The sequence below is a fragment of the Maylandia zebra genome, linkage group LG12 (genome assembly GCF_041146795.1).
Source record: "Maylandia zebra isolate NMK-2024a linkage group LG12, Mzebra_GT3a, whole genome shotgun sequence".
NCBI classification, from domain to species: Eukaryota; Metazoa; Chordata; class Actinopteri; order Cichliformes; family Cichlidae; genus Maylandia; species Maylandia zebra.
Window position 1 is genome coordinate 4,946,544 of NC_135178.1, and position 26,220 is coordinate 4,972,763.

Sequence of the window (26,220 nt, forward strand, 5' to 3'; positions counted from 1 at the left end):
GGTTCTACAGAGCGCTTATTTACATGATGCTGGTCATAAACGAGCTTTCTTTGGCTATGGTCAATGGCGTGTCCAGCGGGGTGGCCTGGGGGGGCACAGGCCACCCCCCCAACCAGACTGGCCACCCCAGGTGCCACCCCAAAGGCAAAACAATAAAATTCAATCAAATATCAAATGTCCGATTATGTTTTCACGGTGACGCTCAGATATCCGAGTGTAAGTGAATGCAGCATCGGCTTCTGCGCTATGTGCATCACGTTAGCAAAGGTAGGAGAGCCAAGCACGAAAGACGTCACTGCAGGAAACAATTTTTCGGTGAAAGAAAATGAGGACAGAATAAATGTCCCGGTAAGTAATATTAAGTTTGTTGAGTTTAGTAAACTTCGGCGAAATTAGAATACCAAGGAAAAAATAACACTTAAAGAATTATTGCAGCCGTGGAATATTTCAGACAGTATGCTACAGAGGGGAGCTAACATAAGAGTTATGAGTTATAAGATGTAATCTAAGTCGTAACATTGCTGTATGGAGCTGCAGATTTGGTTGCAGGTTAACATAGCTGGACTGGCCATCGGGCTTATTTGACTTATTTTTTATTTTTTTTGTAACGGCATGAACAATGAGAGGTGGTGGATTGGCCAGATGCAGGTCGATGTGTAGAAATAACTCCGTTGTTTGGTGGTGGCTATGGCGGGGCTTCCACAGAGGCAGCAGGTGGATGAGGGAAGGGGAGGCAGGAGGAGAGCCCCGAGGCAGCCGCCAGTCCGAGTGTCAGGTGAACTGAACTTCAGGTAAGAAGTTATGACCTGCAGTCTATCTGGGTCAGATATGAACTAAGTTTAGGTGGAGTTTATTTTCGTTGTGCTGACTTTTTACTGTCAGTTGCAATAACTCATACTGCGTTCTAGCCAGCTTGGAGTTTTTATACAGCTGTTCGGTTGCTATGATGTTACTGATAGTGAACTTTATTTTATTCATAAGGTTAGTTAGTAGAGTTGCCAACGGCTCCTTAAAAAAATGGAATGGTCCCTCAATCAGAGAAAATATTACACGTTTCGTATTGAGCTGAGAAGAGACGCAGTTTGTCCCGAACTTCAGCTAGAATGGAAAAAGACACAAAGCTGGATTTATTCTGTCTTTACGCTGCACAGCTGCCTCTTCTCTCATCCTCCCTCTCCTGTTGCTACTTCAATCATGAAACTGATCGATGATCAGCTGATCGGCTTTTCTCTCTTGTTTGTTTATCGCCCACTTTGCGCCAGAAAGACGAAACCAGCAGATGTCGCGCTAAACAACAGCAGCACGTTTAAGCTTGATCGGCTGTTGTTAGAATTTATTTAATATTAATTTCTAGTATCAGCTGATGTTTGCTGGAGCCACAGCTGTAAAGCTGCTGGTCATGATGTCGGTTTGGATATCTGGTGAGAGGGAAACGTGAAGACCACCCACCAGGATCCTTTTTTATGTAGCTGACAGCTGGTAACTGTGCAGGGGCGGGTCTAGCAAAGTTTTGCCAGGGGGCCAGGTAGGGCATTAACAGGGAAAGGGGGCACAAAGAAATACTTTTCTTTCCTATTCTCATTTAAAATATCTAGCTTTTATTAAATAATTATCTAAATCTTACAACCAAAGTTTTTATCTGACGTAAAATGTATAGAAATCATACATATACCAAAAAGACTGTACATCACTGTCACAACAAGGTTTGTTTTCATTCAAAGGCTTTATGGCTTTAATACCTGGTGGGTCGGTCTGTAGTCAAAATGCCTGATTTTCTGTCCCAGTCCAGCCCTGCAGGTTATACTGGCAGTGTCACCATGCCAGCTGAATGTATTTCATCATCAGCCAGTGTTGTTCTTTATCAATATTACCAAAGTTTACCATAAGGCAGCATAGAAAGTATTTACTTGCTTTCAGGTTTTATTCAAATATTAGTCTTTTCAGTTGTTTCTCCACTTTTTTCCTGTTTCAAAATCAAACACCAGTTTGTGAGAAGATTATCTTCTTTTTTTAACAGGCAGAGAAAGTTTTGCATTGGAATGGCTAATTTGTCAATTGTTTGCTACAAATGTTCGTATTTTAATATTCAAAAATGTTTTTGCCCAAAACATATGTGCAGTATATGTCAGTAAAAATACTATGCAAATATTGCTGTCCTTGAATGCTGAGTAAACACTGACAAAGCACTGATTGTATCTCTTGTACTTTATCAACGCAGTATCTAAAAACTTTGCACCGTAGTGGTTAAAATCTCATTCTAATAAGAGTTAAAAGTGCATTTGGTTATTAGGTTTATAGGATTATTGAATTATGGTTAAGGGTTGGTAGAATTTTTTTTTAAAACATTATCTGCCAATTAAATCTGCCACCCTTCTCCAAATCTGTGCCCCTACCTGGCCCCCCCAACAAAAATTTTCTAGATACGCCACTGTACCTGTGTAGTTGGTGCACTGTCCCACAACATCACTCATGCTCAAGATTTACACAGGGCCAGATACCTACATTCAAGCTACCTTCTCGTAACAGCACAGTGATACAGAATTTTAGGATTTGTTTTAATAATGCACAAAAGTATTACAACTTAAGTCTTAAAAATGTTAATCAAGAAACTGGGTTTTATGACGTGCAGCATGTCATAGCACGTAAAGCACGTGCAGTGCTTTAATTTGCTTCTCTTGCTATCTATGCATTTTTTCTCAGTAGCCGATTTCTGATACCTTCACAGGTGTTGAATAAACAAATGTTTGACCCTCACACAGAGCGGCTGTGCACGTCAAATAATGAGAAGTGCCACAACTTCCAATGTGTTAATAATGGACTGGATTTATATAGCGCTTTTCAAGGCACCCAAAGCGCTTTACAATGCCACTATTCAGTCACTGGTGAAGGCAACTACGGTTGTAGCCACAGCTGCCCTGGGGCAGACTGACAGAAGCGAGGCTGCCATATCGCGCCATCACCAGTAGGCGGTAGGGTAAAGTGTCTTGCCCAAGGACACAACGACCAGGACAGAGAGCCCAGGGATCGAACCGGCAACCTTCCGGTTACAGATGTGCTTCCCAACTCCCTGAGCCACAGTTGCCCTCAACTTCACTTGCAGCACAGGTGGTGGACTTTAAAGAAGGGTAACAAGATTGAATACACGGTTGTGCAACAATGCTGATGAAGTGAAGAAGCTTCTCGGATGAGAGGTGAAACGTCTTCAAGCAACTTAAAGAAGTCCAGATGCTTTTCTTTACAAGCTCCTTTGACTACGATGACCTGAATGACTGAGAACCTTCACAGACAACAATGCTGATTCTGTAGTTTATTGTATGACACCGTTATGTTTCCTTTACATGAACTGTGGGCAGTAGTAGCACTGATGTTGGTCGCTATGGTATTTGTAACTGTGGGTGTTCCTGTAGGGCTACGCGTGAGAATTCACAAATGTGCTGTTGCAACTTCCTCAAAAGCTGCAGTTGCTGCAGCCTCTGAGAAATGCTCACAGATTGATAGGTATGTTATGGAGCCTCGCAAGGCACATTGAAGAAAAAAAATTTGAACATGTATTTTGCGAGATGAAGATAGTGCTCAGTGGCAGGGGAAACACTCGTGGCTAGGTGTACTTTGATCTGGTGGTCTTTGTTGCATTCATTAACAACCAGCTGCAGTACTCTGTACAGCTTTACAGATACTGATGGAAGCATGATAAATGCAAAGAAAAAAACTCTCAAGATCTTGCGAAACATTTGTGGGATCTTGCAAAAGTAAGTTTTGACAGAATTTGTTCTGTTTAGTGTGGTGCACAATAGCAATTTTCTAAGATCACACTTTAGCAATAAATTGACTTTGTGAAGTCCTTTATCATTCTTATTGTCATGGGCATATCCTATTATCTTTTTTCTATACATTAGATTTTATTTGTTGTCCCGTATACCAATTTGTCATTCTTTGTGAAATGCTGATGTAATTTCATAAAACAGTTCTATGCAAAACATGCATGCTACTTTCATGCTGCACATTCTACAACAAACACTTATTTTGTCGTGAATAAAACTTATAACTAAAAAATTAAAAAACAACCCTCTTAAGGTAAGGAAATCACAAAAAGTTTAATCTATGCCTCTGGACATACATATTGTCAGTGGAAGAAACTCATCCATCCTCCTGACCCGCTTCTTGAAGATGGGAATCACCACCTCGGTCCGCCAATCCAGAGGTACCCCTAATCTCCATGCAACATTGTAGAAACGTGTCAACCAGGACAGCCCTATAACATCCAGAGCCTTCAGTTACTCATGGCAAACCTTTTCCACCCCAAGGAGTTGTAGTTTATTACAATAAAAACAGTCAAAACAGCACTGGTCAGATGGCAACAAGAATTAAAATATTACAATATAAAAATAAATGCTAAAAATAAAATTCTAGAAAGAATTCATGATGCACGAGAATGTGTGAGAATACAGATGGGGACCTCTGCCAGGCGCTCCAAGTGCACCCTCACGTTTAGGCACCCCAGATCTGTCCAACATCCTTTCCTACGACCTGATCCAACGCACCACCAGGTGTTCATCAGTTGACAGCTCAGCATCTCTCTTCACCCAACTCTCCAGAACATACAGCCACAGATCTGATGATATGATTACAAATTCAATGACTGTTCTCGCCTCTATGCAGATGCTCCATGTTTATCTCTGTAAGAAAGTTGTGGAGGAGAATCTGTTCCTGTGTGGTGTGTGATCGTAAGCTCTGGATTTTCCTGTCGAACTTACCTTTACAATGGAGATTCACCCTATAGCTGTCAGTGATCATGGTCCTGTATCTTTAACACTAATGCACAAGAATAATACTACGCCAAGAAAAAACTGGAGATTTAATATATCACTACTTAAAGATGAAGACTTTATTAAATATTTTAAAAAAGAGTGGACTTCATATTTGGACTATAATGACACTCCCGAAACATCAGCTTCTGTTCTATGGGAAGCAGGGAAAGCTGTGATGAGAGGTAAAATAATTTCTTTCTCATCACATAAAAAGAAAAAAGAAAACAAAAATATTCAGGAAAAAAACATCAAATCACTAGAAGAAGCCTACGCGTCCCACCAAGATCAGGAAACATTGAACAAAATATGCAAAACAAAACTAGAATTAAATGAGATAATTGATAAAAAAAAAAAAATTCTTAGTACAAAGACTACACCTACAAAATTATGAACATGGTAATAAATCCGGTCAATTTCTAGCAAACCAGCTAAAAATAAATAAAGAAAAAACAACTATATGTGCTGTTCAAGATTCATCTGGGAACACAATATATGAACCGATACAAATAAACAGCATTTTCAGGGATTTCTATAAAATGTTGTATTCACCACAAATAAACCCATCTAAAAAAGAAATTGATCAGTTTTTGGACAACATAGCTCTTCCAAAATTATTGGACACTCAAGCAATGGCACTGGATTCACCACTGACACCAGGTGAACTCCAGGAAGTCCTGATAAGTATGCCCAATAATAAGGCTCCAGGTCCAGACGGCTTTCCTGCAGAATTCTACAAAGAATTCTGGTCGATTCTAGCACCAGTTTTCTACAGAACGTTGTTGGAAATTAAAGAAAAGGGCAGACTTCCATCAAATATGAATTCTGCAAACATTAATCTCCTGCTAAAACCAGGCAAAGACCCTGTATATCCCTCAAGCTATCGTCCAATATCCCTTATAAATGTAGACCTTAAAATAATCTGCAAAGCTCTCTCAAAGAGACTGGAGAAAATAACCCCCCTCTAAATTCATCCTGACCAAACTGGTTTCATAAAAGGTAGGCACTCATCAACAAATACACGTAGATTACTTAATTTGATAGACTACTCATACAGTAAAAACCTAGAAACTACAATATTCTCTTTAGACGCAGAAAAAGCATTTGACAGAGTTAACTGGAAATTTCTATTTGCAACTTTACACAAATTTGGTTTTGGATCCTCTTTCATAAACTGGTTAAAATATTATATAATTCCCCAACAGCTTGTGTTAGAACAAATGACCAGACATCCTCCAGCTTCTGTCTCTTGAGGGGCACCAGGCAGGGATGCCCACTCTCCCCTTCACTGTTTGCAATTTTTATTGAACCACTAGCAGCAGCAATTAGACAGAATTCAGTAATTAAGGGCATAAAATGCAAGAACGTGGAACATAAAATCAGCCTTTATGCGGATGATGTGTTACTCTTTCTCCAAAATTCACAAACCAATATCTCTGGGGTGATTGAATTGATAAACTCTTTTGCAAGAATATCAGATTACTCAATTAAATGGTCAAAATCTACAGTCCTACCGATTAATTGCTCCCTCCATAATTCCTCTTCTACACCACTGCAATCAGGAAATATAAAATATTTAGGTATTAATGTTTCTCCCAAGCTTGCAGATCTAACTAAATTAAACCATATCCCACTTTTAAAGAAGGTAGAAGATGATCTGGCTAGATGGAAATGTCTACCCATATCACTCATGGGAAGGGTTGCCGCTATAAAAATGATGGTCTTACCAAAAATAAATTATTTATTCTCAATGATCCCAACTAAACCGCCACAAGATCAGGTTCAGATCTCTAGATTCATGTATGTCCAAATTCCTTTGGAAAAATAAACCCCCATGTATAAGCTTAAAAACACTACAAAAGACCAAGGATAAAGGAGGACTAGAACTGCCTAACTTTCAGCACTACTTCTTAGCCAACAGGCTTCAGTTTATCTCAGGATGGCTAAAACATACCCTCTTAGATGAACCTTGGCTAGATGTAGAACAAGCACTTTGCAATAATCTAGAGATCTCAGACCTACCATTTATCAGCTCAAACATCCAACGACATGAATGCTTTAAAAGCATCAACATCAGCTCTTCTCTGACAGCATGGTGGGAGTTTCTAACATTGACGGCGTCTTCATTAATCCCATGCAAACGTACACCTATCTGGAACAACCCTGACATATTACAAAACAATAATATGATAAACTTTTCAGATTGGAGTGGTAAAGGAATCAAATATTTAGAACATATACTAGAAGGAACAGAATTTATTTCATTTGACAGACTAGTTACACAATATGGGATCAACAAGAAAAGATTTTTAGAATATCAACAAATTAAATCCATAGTAAAAAAGAAATTTAAACCGGGTCAAGTTGAACTACAAACACCACCAAGTGTGGTTCAATTTCTTACTCTTAAAACCCCCAAATTACTATCCAAAATATACAGAATGCTTTCTAAAACAGATGAATCAATATCACTTCCTATTGCAAAATGGGAAGCGGATTTATCAGTTAACTTAGACCTAAACTTCTGGTCTCAGATTTGCTTAAAAACCTTTCATCTAATTAGAAATCCCAGTCTTCAATTAATTCAATACAAAATATTACATAGAGTGCACTATACAGGTCATCGGATGTTCAAGATGGGCTTTACGTCTACCAACAACTGCTCACACTGCCAAACCAATTCACCGGACAATTATATCCACGCTCTTTGGTTCTGTCCACCAGTTCAGAAGTTTTGGTGCGAGATATGTGAAGACTTATCGAAGTGTCTGAAATGTAACATTCCAACTTCCCCCTTAGTGTGTTTGTTGGGCAGCTTAGATAATGTCACTTCAGAAAAGAATATCGCCCATATGGTTTTCACTACCCTATGCATAGCCAAGAAAACAGTCCTCATGAACTGGAAAAATAAAAATAATCTTAATTCTAACCAATATAGAAATTATCTATTAGATTACATTAGTCTTGATACAGCCTCTGCCACCACATCAGATCAATTGCTCTGGGCTCCATCACCTAGTGGGGGTGGGGGGGTCATAGTTTGGTCCCGCCTTCACTGTTGTGATTGGTGTGGGGGTAGGGACAGGCTTAGGGCGTCGGGGGGTTCCCCGGAGGCATCTTCCTTGGGGGGCTCAACCCGGGGTAGCGGTCATGTCCGGTTAGGGGCTCTGTTGGCTCTCAGGTGACTGTTTCCTCGCGGCTGCGTGCAGCGGGGCTAGGGGAGGGTCTGTGCTGACGGACGTGGGTTACTGACCTGGTAGCCTGGCTGCCCCTGGGTGGGTCCGGGATGGGCGTGAGGTTCTGGGGGCGCTCCGTCTCTGGGCTGGGGCCCGGGCCGGGCCTCGGGGGCTTGAGTCCTGGTTGGTGTGTTGCCGGGGTTGTTGGCGGGTGGGTGCATGGGGGCCCATCCCTGGAGCAGGGTGCCGCCGGTGCATCGAGCCACCTGGGGGGCTCTTCAAGTGGTGGGGGAGATTGTCACATCTTGCAGGAACTTTCCTCTCTTCAGGAACTCTCTCTGCAGGAGGGGGAGATACAGGAGAGGTGGAGGAAGATCTCAGCCTGTGTGTTTATTGTCTTATGTAGTCTGGAAGATGAGTGGATGGTGGGGTGGGTGCAGTTTTCTCTGTGGTGGGGTTGGGTGGACTGTCCCGGGCTCTGTGGGGCCGGGCGGCGCTGCTGCACTGGGCCCCGGTCTGGATGGGCCTGGGCCCCCTTTCCCTGGCGGGTCGCGGAGTATGGGGGTGCCTACTGGGGTCAGCGGGGGAGCTGGCCCCAGGGAGGGGTCACTTGCCCCTCCCTTCCTTCCCTCCCCATCTCCAGCTGCCTCCCTCTTCCCGCTCCACCACAACCACCCACACATGCAGGACCTTGGAGTAGGGGTATGTCACCAGGGTGCAGAGGAGGCTACCCCCCCCCCCCCCCCCCCTCTGTCCCCTTCTGGCTGCCTCTGCCTCAATTTTATCCCACAACTTAGACATTCACATTACTCACACTCTCATTACACATACATATAGGATCTTGGGGGTGGGCACGATACACGGAGTCCAAATTACCATCAGGGTGTACACCTCACCCCTGGCGTTGTTGCCCACCTCTCAATTTTAAATACACGTAGACATTGAGGGCTAGCAGGAGGGACTATGCGCTTACCTGCTGCTCTCTGGCAGGTAGCTCCATGCCCTCCTGGGTTTTAAATGCACCTTAGAACACACATGCATCAACACTACAATGAGCGGGTGGAGGGAGGTTTGGAGTCGTCTCTCACCCCCGTTCTCTGCGGCCTGCTGGAGCGGGGGGGCTAGGTGGAGGAGTTGTCCTTCCGACTGCGGTCTGGAGTGTGGGGCCTTCCTGCTGCTGCGGAGTCGGGGCGGTCTGCCTCCCCCCACCGCAGGGAAAAGGGTAACACCACCTGGGTCTGGGTGCAGTTCCCCCCTCCAGGGGCAAGGGTACCTAGACCCGGTTCGTAGAGTACGCTTGGGGAGTGTGATCGTGTGTACAGCGTCTCTTCATGTCTGTCTCCACGTTGGTTGAGTGTGGAGTAAGTGCATATGAGAGCATGAGGGTGGGAATGGATGTTTGTTTATTTTATTTATTTTTATTTTCTTTAAGTATTTATTGTCATTGTCAGAGAACAATGAAATTGCGTTTGGGGCTTCCGTACAACCCGTAAATAAAATAATGAAGAAAATAATAAATACCCCTTAAAACCCAAGTGTAAATATTTAACCCAGTGTGACTCCAGTGCAATAAGACAATCCTTAGCAACAACATAAGAACATGACAAGTAATGTTCATAAGAAATTCAGACAAAGACCTGAGAAACATGACAAAGTACAACAATGCAACCCATTCAATATTATTGTACTGTGAGATATGATGTCAGATATAATAGTTATCTATTTAAGAAAGAGGCAGGAGGGGGAAAGAGAATAAAGATATGATGCACCAGACCAGTTCAGTGCTATTAAGAAGTTGGATATGGTTATTGTCCGTGAGAGGGGGGCAGAGAGTTCAGGAGCCTCACAGCCTGTGGATACAGGCTGTTGGCCAGGTAAAAAAAAACAACAACAACTAAACTGTATCAGAAGTTTTAGGCCGAAGCCCATCATGTGCAATCCTGACTGTAAACAGCACAGTAATTAATTTACAAACAGGACGTAAACAACACTGGAGTAGCATCAAGTGAGGGTTAGATGTGTTTATTTTTATATATGGTGTATCTGTGTGTGCCTGTATGTCTGTGTCTATATGTCAGGTTGGGTGTCAGACGCCACCTCTCTGAGGACATCTCAGGCCCTCCAAGGTTTGGAGGCCTATCTCCTGTAACATGGTAGACTAATGTGCCTGTGTTAATTCAGCTCCATATTATTGTGTGAAGTTGCACTGGGTTGGGAGTGGTTTTGTGTGTGTGTCACATTTTTGGTGAGCCAATGGCTGGAATGGGGTTGGACTAATTAGAGGCAGGTGTACTTGATTGCACTGATACACTGGTCTACTTATAGCCCACACTACAAACACTGCTGTGTCGTTTTGTCTCTCTGTGCAGGTATGTAATGTGATGAAATCAGATATGTTTGGGATGGATGGATTTTGTGCTATGAATTCTATAGTGAAAGTGTCGTTTTGTCTCTCTGTGCAGGCCAGGGCCTATTATATGCCACAGCCTAAAGGTAGCAGAGTTGCAGAGGCTGGAGTGACCACTGGCTATATGCTTGCAGGGTGGTGGGTCTCCAAGGACAACTTCTAACCCTGTTACAGGCAACACGTGGAGTGCAACTGGCCGTGTGGCATAGCTGGCTCTGGCCTTGGGACTGTGTGTTTTTTATACAATTCATAAATGGGACACTGGACTGTTTTATCTTTTATCTCTTGATATATTTTTTTGTCAATAAATTATCTTTTAGAATTTTATTGACTGTCATCTTTTTGCCCACGACAGAGACGGTTGGTCAGACCTAGAATCTTTCTTTGGGTGTGTTACATCTCCCCCCGACCACCACTTCCCCTGCCGGTGGCGGACTCCCTCAGACATCGGTGCGTTGGTGGTTCTTTGTGTCCGGGGATGGGCGTCCGGGTACACACCGGCTCACTCCTTGGCGGCCGCTTATCGGGGCCTGGAGCCTGGGGCTCGCTCGGGCCACTTCGGAGGTGGGGTGCCCCCGGCCTCTCGGCCTGGGGCTCGGTCACTCAGGCACGGCTGGCTGCCAACTCCCCCTGGCTTCTGCTCCGCGGCTGCTGAGTGAGCCCTCATCTGGGACTCTCCTCAGCTCTTTCTGGGACAGTGGCGCGGCTGCCCCTCTGTTGGTCTTCCTTGGTCTCTTGTGTTCTGGGGGCCTCTGGATGTCTGGAGTTTTGATCTCCTCCATACCTGCTTCATGCCCTGGAGGACGGGGCTGTGGCCCCCCCCACACCCTCTAGCAGATCATTACATGAAGGAACCTTTTAAAAAAAACAAAAAAAAAAACAAGCGCGTCCATGCTCACAGGTGTACACACGGGTGATCACACCCACAAACTACACCCTTTTTGGCTCCTACCTCAAAGCACACTGTGTTCTGTTGATCTTATGTGCTGCACAATAATGTTTAACATTTAGTATTTACTGTCATATTCCCATATATCATTGTGATGTTGTTTATTCTATTACTCTTGTTCTCTTCTGCTTGTTTTCTTTTTTCTTTCTCAGCAGGTGATCCAGGTGATTGATATATGCATTTTTTTTTCTTTTTTTTTTTTTTTCCTGCTCATTCTGTTGGTTTTTGTTTTTTGCCCTTCTCCCCCGTCCCTCTTCTCAGCTGTTTTTCTTTCCCTCTTTCTTTCTCCCCTTCTTTCCCCCAGTCAAGTCTGTCCCGTATTCAGTAAGTGAAAATAAAATAAACAATAAAAGGTGAATCAAATGGACCATTACGGCAAGGCTGGGATGGTCAATTTGGTAAAGTAAATCCATTGGGCATCTTTCTTTGCCTTTAGACAACAATTCTGATGACAAAAGAGCCAAACGGGACAGGCAAAAAACAAAACAAAAAAAACAATGGACTTTGCAAACAAATACTGTAGATTTTCCTTGCTTAAAGATTTTGTAAATAGCTATTTTTTCATATGCACTGTAATTGAGCCTGCCCCCACTGTAAATGAGATCTAGTCAGGTTTCAGAACTCACAGCACAGAAACGGCTTTAGTGAAGGTTACAAATGTTGCCTCTTACAGTGGACTCGGTGTGTACTTGTCCTGCTAGACCTCAGTGCAGCTTTCGATACTGTCGACCATAATATTTTATTAGTACGATTAGAGCGTGCTGTAGGGATTACAGGTACTGCGCTGCAGTGGTTTGTATCACATCTACAATATATTTATGTAAATGAAGAGTCCTCTTCACACACTAGGGTTTATTATGGCATTCCACAGGGTTCTGTGCCAATTCTGTTTACATTATACACGCTTCCCTTACACTCTAAAAACTATTGTTTAAGCTCAACAAAAAAAATTAACGCAACAGTTTCCATTACTCTTTTTGAGTTATGATAACTTATGTTGAAATTAGATTGAACCAACAAACTATATTGAGTTACGGGAATTAAATTATCCTCCATAATCAAAGGTGATTTGAATTACCATTTACGTAATATTTGGTAGCTTAAAAACATATTTTTAAGTTGTTTACTCATAAAAATTATGTTCCTCCAATTACTTTTTCCACATTATTTGAAATGATTTTTAAGTGTTATGTAATTAATTACAGCAATTACAAAAACAATTTTTTAAAGTTCATTATTTAAAATATTAAGTTGCTGATTTTCATCATTATTGTCATCATTTTAGCTTTCTCTTATTTTTTTTATTGTAATAGCTTTTAAGAAAGGAATTCATTCAACATTTTTTTTATCAAATAACTTTTTTATTTTTTAACAGTAGGCATTTCAACACTTTGTATTTAAAAAGTGAAAATAAACCAGAAATTTAGATTTATACCATCACAGCCAAGTTATAGAATATGCCTTTATGTATTTAACACCACAGAAACAAATGTGTTCAATTGGTAAAAAATCTACTTAGAAAACATTTTGTTGCAGTAATACTTCCATGCAAGTGTTCAGTAAATGTTAACTTTCAATGCCTACTAAACTTTACAAGATCTTGCATCTTTCTATTACACAATGCAGCAAACACCTTTAAGATCAATGTTACACATACAGGATTCAAAACAGTTAACAATCTTTGAAACAGAGTCAACATCTTTAACATAATGATGGTTCCATCAAGGTCAAGGAACAGCTTCTGAACAACTTCAAAAGTATATTTCAGATCCTTGCATTAGCTTAGATTGAGAGCATATATTATGCCCATGAGCAAAACACAGCACCTTGGGAAATTCTGGCCCTCCATGATTTTTGTTTCCTCCACCACAATGGTTGCAGTCTTATGGTTAGATCCAGGGGTGTACCGGTCACTGATGATGGCAGTTTTCATCACCTGCCTTAAGTTCTTCGGTGTCCTTGTAAAGCAAATTTTAAAAAATAGGTTAGTGAATTATAGATTAGACTTTTATACTTACTGAATCTTAATGAATTCAGATGATCAATGGAACACACACACACACACACACACTGTTGAATTACTTGCACCAAACTCCATGAAAAGGTCCTCGTCCTTCTCTCCAAGGAATGTGATAAGGCAGCAGATGGCTACTTCTCTGCGTGTTTCAATTGTATTGTACTATTTAAGAAAAAATAAAGTATGCGTATAAACTACATGGGTGACTGCCAACAAAGTGCATTTTAAAGCTACCCAAAGTCTAAATAGTTGTCCTACCTCAAGAAGCATGTCCTTGATCTGCCTGATTCTCACTCCTTTAGCTCCTCCCCTTGATAAAATGACATCCATCAGTTTTGGGGTGCAATGGTCAAGTGTAGCCATTCAAGGCTTACAGTGGTTATTCTCTTGAACTCCTCCTTTATCTGTAGACCACACAAACAGAAGAATTAAACCTTGCAGACTATTAGCTATACTGCATTAATGAATGCTGTATTACATTATTTAAAGAGGATAGACATGATCTAAGGCTACCCCAAGTTTTGAGGGAACCAAAACAATCGTGGTGAAGACAAGGGAGACTTCCCCACCATAACCGTGGTGTAATCTCTAATGTTTTAGCAACCCTGTTTCTGCAGAGGTTTCGAATTTACACATTGTTCACTTCCAGCCCATTTTGTAAAAAATTAGATTAGATTAGATTAGATTAGATAGAACTTTATTAATCCCTCGGGTGGGTTCCTCTGGGAAATTCGATATTTTTTATTTTTTTTATTTTTTATTTTTTGTGTCCCAACTTAACAAAGCACTAATGACCCTAGATTATCACACTATACTAACTGCTTACATAAAGTCTTGATGTTAAGTAGCTTCACATAGCCTATGCCAGAATAATGCTATTGGAATGACATTAACAATATTTCACACAACCTGATTTTTCAAAAAGAAACAAAGATAGCTGCAGCTCTTAAGATCAAGAACAATACTTACTTTAAGCTGTATCACAATAGTAACCAAAATCATTTACAATGTAATATTACATATAGGTCATGCAAATTTTATAAAGACATAAAATAGGTGAGCCAGGGGGGAAAAAGAAGCCTCTAGATCATCCTCTGACAAAACTATTCACAGCTTAAAGGCTTCTAATTTTGGTAAAAAGAAAAACAAAATCAGCCTAAGATCGAAATTAGATTGCACTGTGTAGCAAAACTTTAACCACGCTTTTCCTAGCCACAGTTGCACTCTCTAGCTGAAGACTTTTGTCAAATGAAACTTTATAAGTCTTATCCTCTGCTGTGCTAAAGTTTAGAATGGCTAGCATTAGCCACATGTGGTAGTGCAAAGTATTTCCTTATCTGTATGAGCATCACATCATACACAAATCCACTACAGGTGACTAGCACAAATGCTTTGCTTTGGTAGAACTGTTATTTGTTTTTTTTTTTTTTTTTTTTTTTTTGTTTTTTTTTTCTTTGTTTTTTTTTAAATGACATCAGAAACAGCAGTATGCGACATTACGTGATGGCAGAGCTTCAGTTCATCCTTTGTCATTTTTTTTTTTTTTTTTTTTTTTTTTTTTTTTTAATAAATAGGACAGGGGGAATGAATGAGAGAGAGAGAGGGGGAGAGAAAGAAAGAAAACCCAAGGGGAGAAGAGACGGTGAGAAGGGGGGGGAAGAGAGACAAAAAAAAAAAAAAAAAACTCCTGGGTCACCTGTATGGAGAAAAAACAAACAAACAAACAAACAAACAAACAGAGGAGACAGCAAACAACAAAGAGCAACATAATAATAGAGAAAACAAAGCACCATCACAATAAACTAGCTAGTCATAGATATCAGTATTTACTAAGTAATAAACGATATTGTGCAGCACGCAAGATAGACAGCGCACAGTGTGCTTTGAGGCAGCAGCCAAGAAAGCTTTAGTCCGCGTCTGTGAATACCCATGTGTGCATACCTGTGTGGATCAGCATGCTTGCATTCCAAAGGTTTCTCCATGTAATGATCTGCTAGGGAGTGTGGGGGGGCCACAGCCCCATCCTCCAGGGTGTGAAGCGGGTATGGAGGAGATCAAAACTCCAGACATCCAGAGGCCCCCAGAACACAAGAGACCATGGAAGACCAACAGAGGGGCAGCCGCGCCACTGTTCCAGTAAGAGCTGAGGAGAGTCCCAGATGAGGGCTCACTCAGCAGCCGCGGAGCAGAAGCCAGGGGGGGTTGCAGTGACGCGCCCGTGAGCTCCGCCGGCCCCCAGCTGCGCCTGAGTGACCGAGCCCTAGGCCGAGAGGCCGGGGGCACCCCACCTCCAAAGGGGCCCGAGCGAGCCCCAGGCCCCAGGCCCCGACAAGCGGCCGCCAAGGAGTGAGCCGGTGTGTACCCGGACGCCCACCCCCAGACACAAAGAACCACCAACACACCGACACCTGAGGGAGTCCGCCACCGGCAGGGGAAGTGGTGGTGGGTGGAGATAGGCCTCCAAACCTTGGAGGGCCTGTGGTGTCCCCAGAGAGGTGGCGTCTGATACCCAACCTGACATATAGACACAGACATACAGGCACACACAGACACAAACATCCATTCCCACCCTCATGCTCTCATATGCACTCACTCCACACTCAACCAACGTGGAGACAGACATAAAGAGACGCTGTACACACAATCACACTCCCCAAGCGTACTCTACAAACCGGGTCTAGGTACCCTTGCCCCTGGAGGGGGGAATTGCACCCAGACCCAGGTGGTGTTACCCTTTTCCCTGCGGTGGGGAGAGGCAGACCACCCCGACTCCGCAGCAGCAGGGAGGCCCCACACCCCAGACCGCAGTCGGACGGCCAACTCCTCCTACTAGCCCCCCCGCTCCAGCAGGCCGCAGAGAATGGGGGTGGGAGAAGACTCCAAACCTCCCTCCACCCGCTCATTGTAGTGTTGATGCATATGTGTTCTAAGGTGCAATTAAAACCCAGGAGGGCATGGAGCTACCTGCCAAGGAGCAGCAGGTAAGCGCATGGTCCCTCCTGCTAGCCCTCAATGACTAAGTGTATTTAAAATTGAGAGGTGGGCAACGACGTCAGGGGTGAGGTATACACCCTGATGGTGATTTGGACTCCGTGATTGTGCCCACCCCCAAGATCCTATATGTATGTGTAATGAGAGTGTGAATAATGTGAATGTCTAAGTTGTGGGATAAAATTGAGGCAGAGGCAGCCAGAAGGGGACAGGGGGGGGGGTAGCCTCCTCTGCACCCTGGTGACATACCCCCACTCCAAGGCCCTGCATGTGTGGGTGGTTGTGGAGGAGCGGGAAGAGGGAGGCAGCTGGAGATGGGGAGGGAAGGAAGGGAGGGGCAGGTAACCCCTCCCTGGGGCCAGCTCCCCCGCTGACCCCAGTAGGCACTCCCACCCTCCGCGACCCGCCAGGGAAGGGGGGCCCAGGCCCATCAGACCGGGGCCCAGTGCAGTAGCGCCCCCCGGCTCCACAGAGCCCTGGACAGTCCACCCAACCCCACCACAGAGAAAACTGCACCCACCCCACCAACCACACATCTTCCAGACTACATAAGACGGTAAACGCCCAGGCTGAGATCTTCCTCCACCTCTCCTGTATCTCCCCCTCCTGCAGAGAGTTCCTGAGAGAAGAAAGCTCCTGCCAGATGTGACCATCCCCCCCACCAGTTGAAGAGCCCCCCAGGCGGCTCGATGCACCGGCGGCACCCTGCTCCAGGGCCGGGCCCCCATGCACCCACCCGCCCACAACCCCGGCAACACACCAACCAGGACCCGAGCCCCCGAGGCCCGGCCCGGGCCCCCGCCCAGAGACGGAGCACCCCCAGAACCTCACGCCCATCCCGGACCCACCCAGGGGCAGCCAGGTTGCCAGGTCAGTAACCCACGTCCGTCAGCACAGACCCTCCCCTAGCCCCGCTGCACGCAGCCGCGAGGAAACAGTCACCTGAGAGCCAACAGAGCCCTCAACCGGACGTGACCGCTACCCCGGGTTGAGCCCCCCAAGGAAGATGCCTCCGGGGAACCCCCCGACGCCCTAAGCCTGTCCCTACCCCCTCACCAATCACAACAGTGAAGGCGGGACCAAACTATGACCCCCCACCCCCACTAGGTGATGGAGCTGATAAAAGGGGCCCAGAGCAATTGATCTGATGTGGTGGCAGAGGCTGTATCAAGACTAATGTAATCTAATAGATAATTTCTATATTGGTTAGAATTAAGATTATTTTTATTTTTCCAGTTCATGAGGACTGTTTTCTTGGCTATGCATAGGGCAGTGAAGATCATATGGGCTATATTCTTTTCTGAAGTGACATTATCTAAGCTGCCCAACAAACACACTAAGGGGGAAGTTGGAATGTTACATTTCAGACATTTTGATAAGTCTTCACATATCTCGCGCCAAAACTTTTGCACTGGTGGACAGAACCAAAGAGCGTGGATGTAATTGTCTGGTGTATTGCCTTGACAGTGTGAGCAGTTGTTGGAAGATGTAAAGCCCATCTTAAACATCCGATGACCTGTATAGTGCACTCTATGAAGTATTTTGTATTGTATTAATTGCAGACTGGGATTTTTAATTAATTTAAAAGTTTTTAAGCAAATCTGAGACCAGAAGTTTTGGTCTAGGTTGACTGATAAATCTGCTTCCCACTTTGCAGTAGGAAGGGATATTGATTCATCTAATTTAGAAAGTGTTCTGTATATTTTAGATAATAATTTGGGGGATTTAAGAGTAAGAAAATGTGCCGCACTTAGTGGTGTTTGTAATTCAACTTGACTGAGGTTAAATTTCTTTTTTACTATGGATTTAATTTGTTGATATTCTAAAAACCTTGTCTTGTTGATCCCATATTGTTCAACTAGTCTGTCAAATGGAATAAATTCTGTTCCCTCTAATATATGTTCTAAGTATTTAATTCCTTTACAACTCCATTCTGGGAAATTAATCATATTATTGTTTTGTAATATGTCAGGGTTATTCCAGATAGGTGTACGTTTGCATGGGATTAATGAAGACTCCGTTATTTTTAGAAACTCCCACCATGCTGTTAGAGAAAAGCTGATGTTGATACTTTTAAAGCATTCATGTCTTTTGATGTTTGAGCTAATAAATGGTAGGTCTGAAATCTCTAGATCCTTGCATAGTGCCTGTTCAACATCTAGCCAGGGCTCAACTAAGAAGGTATGTTTTAACCATTCTGAGATGAACTGAAGCCTGTTGGCTAAGAAGTATTGGTGAAAATTAGGCAGATCTAATCCTCCTCTATCCTTGGTTCTTTGTAGCGTTTTTAAGCTAATACGCGGGGGTTTATCTTTCCAAAGGAATTTGGAAATATATGAATCCAGAGATCTGAACCAATCTTGTGATGGTTTGTTAGGGATCATCAAAAATAAGTAATTTATTTTTGGCAAGATCATCATTTTTATAGTGGCGACCCTTCCCATGAGTGATATGGGTAAAGATTTCCATCTAGTCAGATCGCCTTCTACTTTCTTTAGAAGTGGGATGTGGTTTAGTTTAGTTAAGTCTGAAAGCTTAGGAGAGACATTAATACCTAAATATTTAATATTTCCGGATTGCAGTGGGGCAGAGGAAGAATTATGGAAGGAGCAGTTAATGGGGAGAACTGTAGATTTTGGCCAGTTAATTGAATAATCTGAAACTCTTGAAAACCAGTTTATTAAAGTAATTACCTCAGAGAGGTTGGTTTGTGTGTTTTGCAGAAAAAGCAACACATCATCCGCATAGAGACTGATTTTATGTTCTATGTTCTTACATTTTATGCCCTTAATTGTTGTAGCCTGTCTAAATGCTGCTGCTAGAGGTTCGATAAAAATTGCAAAAAGTGAGGGGGAGAGTGGGCATCCCTGTCTGGTGCCCCTCAGGAGATAGAAGCTGGAGGATGTCTGGTCATTTGTTCTGATACGAGCCGTTGGGGAATTGTATAATATTCTTATCCAGTTTATGAAAGAGTTTCCAAAACCAAATTTGTGTAAAGTTGCGAATAAAAATTTCCAATTAACTCTGTCAAATGCTTTTTCTGCATCTAGAGATAATATTATGGCTTCGATGTTTTTATCGTATGAGTAGTCTATTAAATTAAGTAATCTACGAGTGTTTGTTGAGGAGTGCCGACCCTTTATGAAACCAGTTTGGTCAGGATGAATTAAGAGGGGGGTCATTTTCTCTAATCTCTTTGAGAGAGCTTTGCAGATTATTTTAAGGTCTACATTTAAAAGAGAAATTGGACGATAGCTTGAGGGAAATAAAGGGTCTTTGCCTGGTTTTAGCAGGAGACTAATGTTGGCAGAATTCATATTTGGTGGTAGTCTGCCATTTTCCTCGATTTCCTGCAACATGCTGTGGAATACTGGTGCCAAAATTGTCCAGAATTCTTTGTAGAATTCTGCAGGGAAGCCGTCTGGACCTGGAGCCTTATTATTGGGCATACTTATCAGGGCTTCCTGGAGTTCACTTGGCGTCAGTGGCGAATCCAATTCCATTGCTTGACTGTCTAGTAATTTTGGAAGAGTTACGTTGTCAAGAAACAGATCAATTTCATTTTTAGATGGGTTTATTTGTGGTGAGTATAAAGTTTCATAGAAATCCCTAAAAATGTTGTTTATTCTTCCAGGATCATATATTGTGTTCCCCGATAAATCTTTAGCAGCACATATAGTTGTTTTTTCTTTATTTATTTTTAGCTGGTTAGCTAGAAATCGACCTGATTTGTTACTGTGTTCAAAATTCTGCAAGCGAAGTCTTTGTATAAGGAATTGTGTTTTTTTATTAATAATTTCATTTAATTCTAGTTTTGTTTTGCATATTTTGTTCAATGTTTCCTGATCTTGGTCGCACGCGTAGGCTTCTTCTAGTGATTTGATGTTTTTTTCTAATTCCTGAATATTTTTGTTTTCTTCTTTCTTTTTGTGTGATGAGAAAGAAATTATTTTACCTCTCATCACAGCTTTCCCTGCTTCCCATAGAACAGAAGCAGATATTCCGGGAGTGTCATTAAAGTCTAAATATGAAGTCCATTCCTTTTTAAAGTATTTAATAAAGTCTTCATCTTTAAGTAGTGATATATTAAATCTCCAGTTTTTACTTGGCGTAGTATTATTCTTGTGCATTAGTGTTAAAGATACAGGAGCATGATCGCTGACAGCTATAGGATGAATCTCAGTGTCTGAAATGTCACACAGCAGTGAGCTGCTGACCAAAAAATAATCCAGACGAGAGTAAGAGTGATGAACATGCGAGAAAAAAGTATATTCCTTACTGGTGGGGTGAAGAGAGCGCCATGCATCGCAAAGACCAAAGTCGTTCATATACTGTTTGATTATATTTGTGGACTGCCAATTACGCTGAGTTCCTGTTGTGTTGAGCCTATCCATTTCTTCATTTAGTCCAAGGTTGAGGTCACCGCCAAGAATGAGTGTGCAATCAAGGTGTTCAGAGAGTGCACTAAAAAAACCGTGGAAGAATGAGGGTTCATCAACATTTGGACCATATATACTAACAATACATAGTTTTTTGTTCAATATTGATAGTTTAATAATTAGAAATCTACCCTCTGGATCTATAACTGTATCGAGTACTGTAAAATTAACATTTTTATGTATTAAAATTGCTACTCCCCGTTGTCTAGAATTATAACCGGCTGCAAACGCGTTAGGAAACTCAGGTGTTTTAAGTTCGTTTAAACCTGTGACAGGTTTGTGAGTTTCTTGTAATAAAACAACATCTGCCTGTAGTTTTTTAAGCTGGTTAAATATTTTTAACCTCTTTCCTCTGGTGCCAGCTCCATTTACATTCCATGTGACAAACCTCAGCATGCCCTTAATTGTGCGTGTATGTTTAATGATGTATGCTGGGTGTTTCGTTTAGACAGGTGGAGAGAATATGGAAACATCCCTTGTTTGTAAATAGAAAGAGAAAAAGAAGTGTGGTGAGAGACTCCATAAGTCTGACTATGTGTGTGAATATTCACTAATATGAACAAGCGTGGCTTGCTTATGTGTCCTGCAAGTCTGTGCGTGCTGTGAGGCTGTTGTGAATGTGCTGCCGTTGAGCTGATGTGTTTGCGTGATCGTGTTGTGAAAATATGGAGAAATAGAGGGTGTTGTTTGTAGGTGAGTGGGGAAGTAGGTGATCACAGCAGTGAAAGACAAGAGAAAGAAAGAAACCACATGAACTGTGAGCGACAACAAAAAAAAGGAAACGAAACGGAAACATTCCAATTAAAGCAATGACGGAGGGTGACGGTATTATATCTGCTATGACATCCTACTGATATTACTAGGTTAAACACATTTTAAAGGAGAAAGTGTGAATGAATAAGAAAAGAGTGTAGCGGGTTCTTATCTGGAGTGCAGTTAATATAACCACGGTGTGGTGCCGGGGTCGCGGTACAGCTGTCCGTCCACGTAGAGCCGGTCCACAGCGATGACAGCACGGGAGCCTTTCTGGATAAAGCTACGTCGAACTGGGAACAGGACCTTGCGTCGTTCCAGGATCTCTTTGGGGAACTGGTCGTTCACGCTGAAGTCCGTTCCTTTCAGCTCTCTGCCGCGACTCTTCACCTGTTCCTTTTGTTTGAATTGGCTGAATTTGGCCACAATAGGCCGTGGTCTCCCGGTCCGCGACCTCACGCCCCCCAAGCGATGTACTCTATCGAAGTCGATGTTCTTTACGGTGTCCTCCGGCAGCTTCAGGTGGATTTTAATGAAGCTTTTCACCGTTGCCTCTGCGTCCTCTCCGGCAGTTTCTGGAATACCAGAAAACACAAGATTATCTCTCATGCTACGGGCTTGTAAATCGATAACGGACTCTTTTATTTTTTTATTTTCAATGTTTAGCTGGGTCACGTTATCGGTGAGAGATTTAACCGACTCCCGTAGCGTGGCATTTTCAGCGGCAAGCGTTTCCACCTGCCGCTGGCTGAATTCCAGGGATTCTCTCAGAGATTTAAATTCCCGGTGTAAGATCTCCACCAGGGACAGCCTCGCATCGAAACTGGACAATCGCTTGTCGATGGACTCCAGGATTTCTGCGATGTCTTTGCCGGCAGGCGATGTTGTACCGGGGGAGTCTGCCTGGCGACTTCTCTTCGATGACGGCGTCTCGATTTTGGCCGGGGAAGATGCACTCTGGGCCTTATGCATTACTAAATCTTGAAAACAGCGGTCGATGTAATCTTGGAGAGCGTCTAAACTCTCCCCGTTGTCCTCCAGGGTGTTAGAGATGATAAAACAGATGTTGTTAGTTATATGACAATTGATTAGTATATTTGGAAAATATTTGGAAATACTGAAGCTTGGAAAACCTTTGTTAAACTCTATGCTACCATTTGCTTTTTCTCCGCCAAAATCTCCGGCGTCTGACGTCACCTACAACATCACTTCCGTCACTTACCTCTCCTTCCGTCACTTACCACCACACCTGCATGCTCAGAACTGTTATTTGTAAATGAAATGTTACTTACCTTGAAATGTCTTTTACAAAAGCTTGCACCATGCAACCCAACATGTGTGAATTTGCCCGGGCTAGTTAAGTCGGTAGGGGAGGGAATTTGAAATCAGAAGTTACAGTGGAAAAAGAATAAGTTATCTATTCAATTTCTTTAAGTAATTACAACTTGAATTTTATTTTAAACCCACTAACATTGGGATTTAATTTCAAATTACATATAAAATTAATTTAATGTAATTACCAACATTATTATTTCAACACAACCCAAAAAAATAAAGTTTGCAACTTAGAAGGTCTATCTTAATCAATAAATTAGAATTTTTATGTTGCAGCCATGGATTTAATCAAGTGGTGGTAAAAGGCCTGATGAATTACTTTTTAGAGTGATAGGCAGTATAATCAAAAGGCATATCATATATTTTCACTGCTATGCAGATGACACACAATTTTATGAATCCATGAAGCCAGATAACACACAGCAATTGTTTAAACTGCAGGAATGTCTTAAATAGGGGTGGGTTTTTATAATCGATTCATCGATTAAAATCGATTCTGGCTTGGATAACGTAAAATCGATTCATTAAAATCCTGAATCGATTTTTTAATATAAATTTATTTTGTCCGAAATGCCAGAATCTCTGGTGACATCTCACAAAATTTCAAGAACCACCAAACAGTAAATGAGAGCAGGTACAGGGATTCTGCACATAGACTTAAACACACAGCGCGACCCGCGGATCAGAATCAGTTAGATGTCGCCTTTCTCACAGTCGGGGCTGAAAGCCGACAGCTCGCTGATCCGGGTCCGCGCTTTGTGTTCACGCCCTTTATGCGCTGATTCTAAAGCTGTTAGTTTGATCTCTCTCCAAACAATATTGACCGAATCAGCAGCAAAAGAAGATCCAAACGCTTCACATAAACATTGTCATGAATTCACTCTTTTACTGTTTTGCTTCCATTGCGATGCGCAGCTCTCTCTCTCTCCCTCTCTCCCTCCCCCTCTCCCCCCCCCCCCCCCCCTCCTCTCTCGAACAGTTTCGCTTTCTTCATTATTCGCTTGCTTGTTACACAAGTCTACTGTTGTTTACAGCGCTGTCGGCCGCTGTTTTTTCCCCTTTTACATTCTTCCGAAAAGAAAACCTCATTTCTGCTGTTCAATACTGAACAAATTGAAACTTTTTAAAATTATTCAAAATGCAAAATGCTTAGCCATGTCTCTAATAAAACCGCTGTAACGTCAGAGGTAATGTTGATTAATTAATGGTTTTCTTTCGTTTTTGATGTACTGCAGAATATTTTTATAAAATCCCAGGCCAGGAAAATCACCTACATGTTTTTCTGTGTTTTATCTTCAGCTACTTTGACACAAAGGCATCTGCTGTGATGCTCACACCTTGGATAAAGTCTTGAGAGTGTCAGCTTCCTTTTTATAGATACAAAAATATGTAAATGTCCTGATCTGAATTATATCTCTGACTGTCAAAATTTCCCAGATTTAAATCGAATCGAATCGAATTAAATCGAATCGTGGATCGAATCGATTCGGGACCTTGTGAATCGGAATTGAATCGATTCTAGAAATCAGTGACGATACCCAGCCCTAGTCTTAAAGACATAAATACCTGGAAGACCTCTAACTTTCTGCTTCTAAATGCAAATAAAACTGAGGTTATTGTACTTGGCCCAGAAAATCTTAGAAATATGGTAGCTAACCAGATTCTTACTCTGGATGGCATTACCTTGGCCTCCAGTAACACTGTGAGGAACCTTGGAGTCATTTTTGACCAGGAAATGCCCTTCAATATTTCTCCTATATTGGCTTCCTTCATTGGCTCCCTGTTAAATCCAGAATTGGATTCAAAATCCTGCTCCTCACATACAAGGTCTTAAACAATCAGACCCCATCTTATTTCAATAACCTTATAGTACCATATCACCCCATTAGAGCACTTCCTTCTTGCACTGCAGGCTTACTTGTTGTTCCTAAAGTATTTAAAAGTAGAATGGGAGGCAGAGCCTTCAGTTTTCAGGTCCCTCTTCTGTGGAACCAGCTTGGTCAGGTGACCCTGAATCCTTGATTAGTTATGCTGCAGAGCAATACTGGAATAGCACATGGAAAAAGACACAACACATAACAACAATGTCCAGTGGCTAGTGGAGATAAGAGCACATTACAGCGACCTCCCTGAACTAGCTCCAGTGACCATCACAGTGACAGACATCCAAGAAAGAGCCTCGAGCATGAAGTGTTAGACAGCACCAGGCCCTGGTATGATTTCTGCCCAGTGGCTAAAGAAGCTAACTGCACTCCATGAGCACCTGGCTGCACAAATAAACCTGCTGCTGTTGGATGACACACAAGGGCAGACAGGCCTGATCCCCAATCCGATTGTTCAGTCTGACGTTACTAGCCGTGTCTGGGTTTAAACTCCGCTGCAGGTCCATATATCAAACGATCACTATGGCATTACTGAGAGTTGAAAAACTGTCTAAAGTCTTTCATCTTTAATAAAATGATCAGCGTTCTGCTCTACCAGGTGTAACAATTGAGTTTAACATCCAGGCATCCATGAAAACGGAATTTATGACATTTAACGGAGTTAGAAGTTAGCAGGGAGTTAGCTCGCTAGCTTCTATCTAAATACAATATAGCATGTCCTGACTGCGGGGTTTTGGAAACAAATTAAAACGTACAGCTCTGCTATCACTTCCTGTCGTGGTCTGGGTGGTTTTCCACAGCATCGGCTCCTCCCCACTGGGTGGAGTCTTTGTTGTTCCTCACCTGATGGCAATCGTACCAGCAGTATTTATGACCGGCGCACTCAACTGGTCTTCGCCAGATTATCTGCCAACTTTAGTCAGTTCTCGGCCTCATATCCGTTCCTTGGTGACTCATCGTGTGTATTAACCGTATCTCTGTTTTTCTCGTCAGCCTGTGAAACCCACCTACCAAGTTCTCCTGGATACCAGTTTGCTGCCGCCGGTAATCCCTCTCCGTTTTGGAACTGCCATTCTCTCCTGCCTGCCTCCCTGCATTGCATACAGCACCCACCTGGACCTCTCCTGCCTCCCCCCTCCACGCAACCCCACCTGCAAGCTTGTAAGACAGCTCTGTGTATTATCCTTAGATTCACTCACAACCCTCTGTGGGATTCCCCTGACTGCTCTCTCCTCTGTTTCAGTGCCCTGGCCCGCCACAGTTTCCCCTGCCCAGTACCTGCACCCAGTTATCCCTGCCATCTAGTTATCATCACAGTATTTTCTCTCGCCTCAGACATCTAGTTTATGTTCATTGATTCTAGTCTGCACTTTCTGTTAGCCTCTGAGCATTGTAAAATAAAATCTCTTTTCGTTACACCTCACCCCTGGCCTCCGGTTTTGAATCTGCACTTGAGTCCATCCCA

At 42.7% G+C, this 26,220-nt stretch overlaps 2 long non-coding RNA genes across 2 annotated transcripts; one reads left to right on the top strand and one right to left on the bottom strand.

Annotated features, from left to right (window-relative positions):
• Nucleotides 1-5: 5 nt before the first annotated feature.
• On the top strand, nucleotides 6-26,162 carry LOC143421428 (uncharacterized). The gene is made up of 3 exons (XR_013101062.1): nucleotides 6-791; nucleotides 25,749-25,916; nucleotides 25,999-26,162. It is a non-coding gene; the product is annotated as an uncharacterized LOC143421428 (long non-coding RNA).
• Nucleotides 12,574-14,003, bottom strand: LOC143421429 (uncharacterized). The gene is made up of 3 exons (XR_013101064.1): nucleotides 13,613-14,003; nucleotides 13,420-13,516; nucleotides 12,574-13,295 (listed from the first exon to the last, which is right to left on the bottom strand). It is a non-coding gene; the product is annotated as an uncharacterized LOC143421429 (long non-coding RNA).
• Nucleotides 26,163-26,220: the final 58 nt, after the last annotated feature.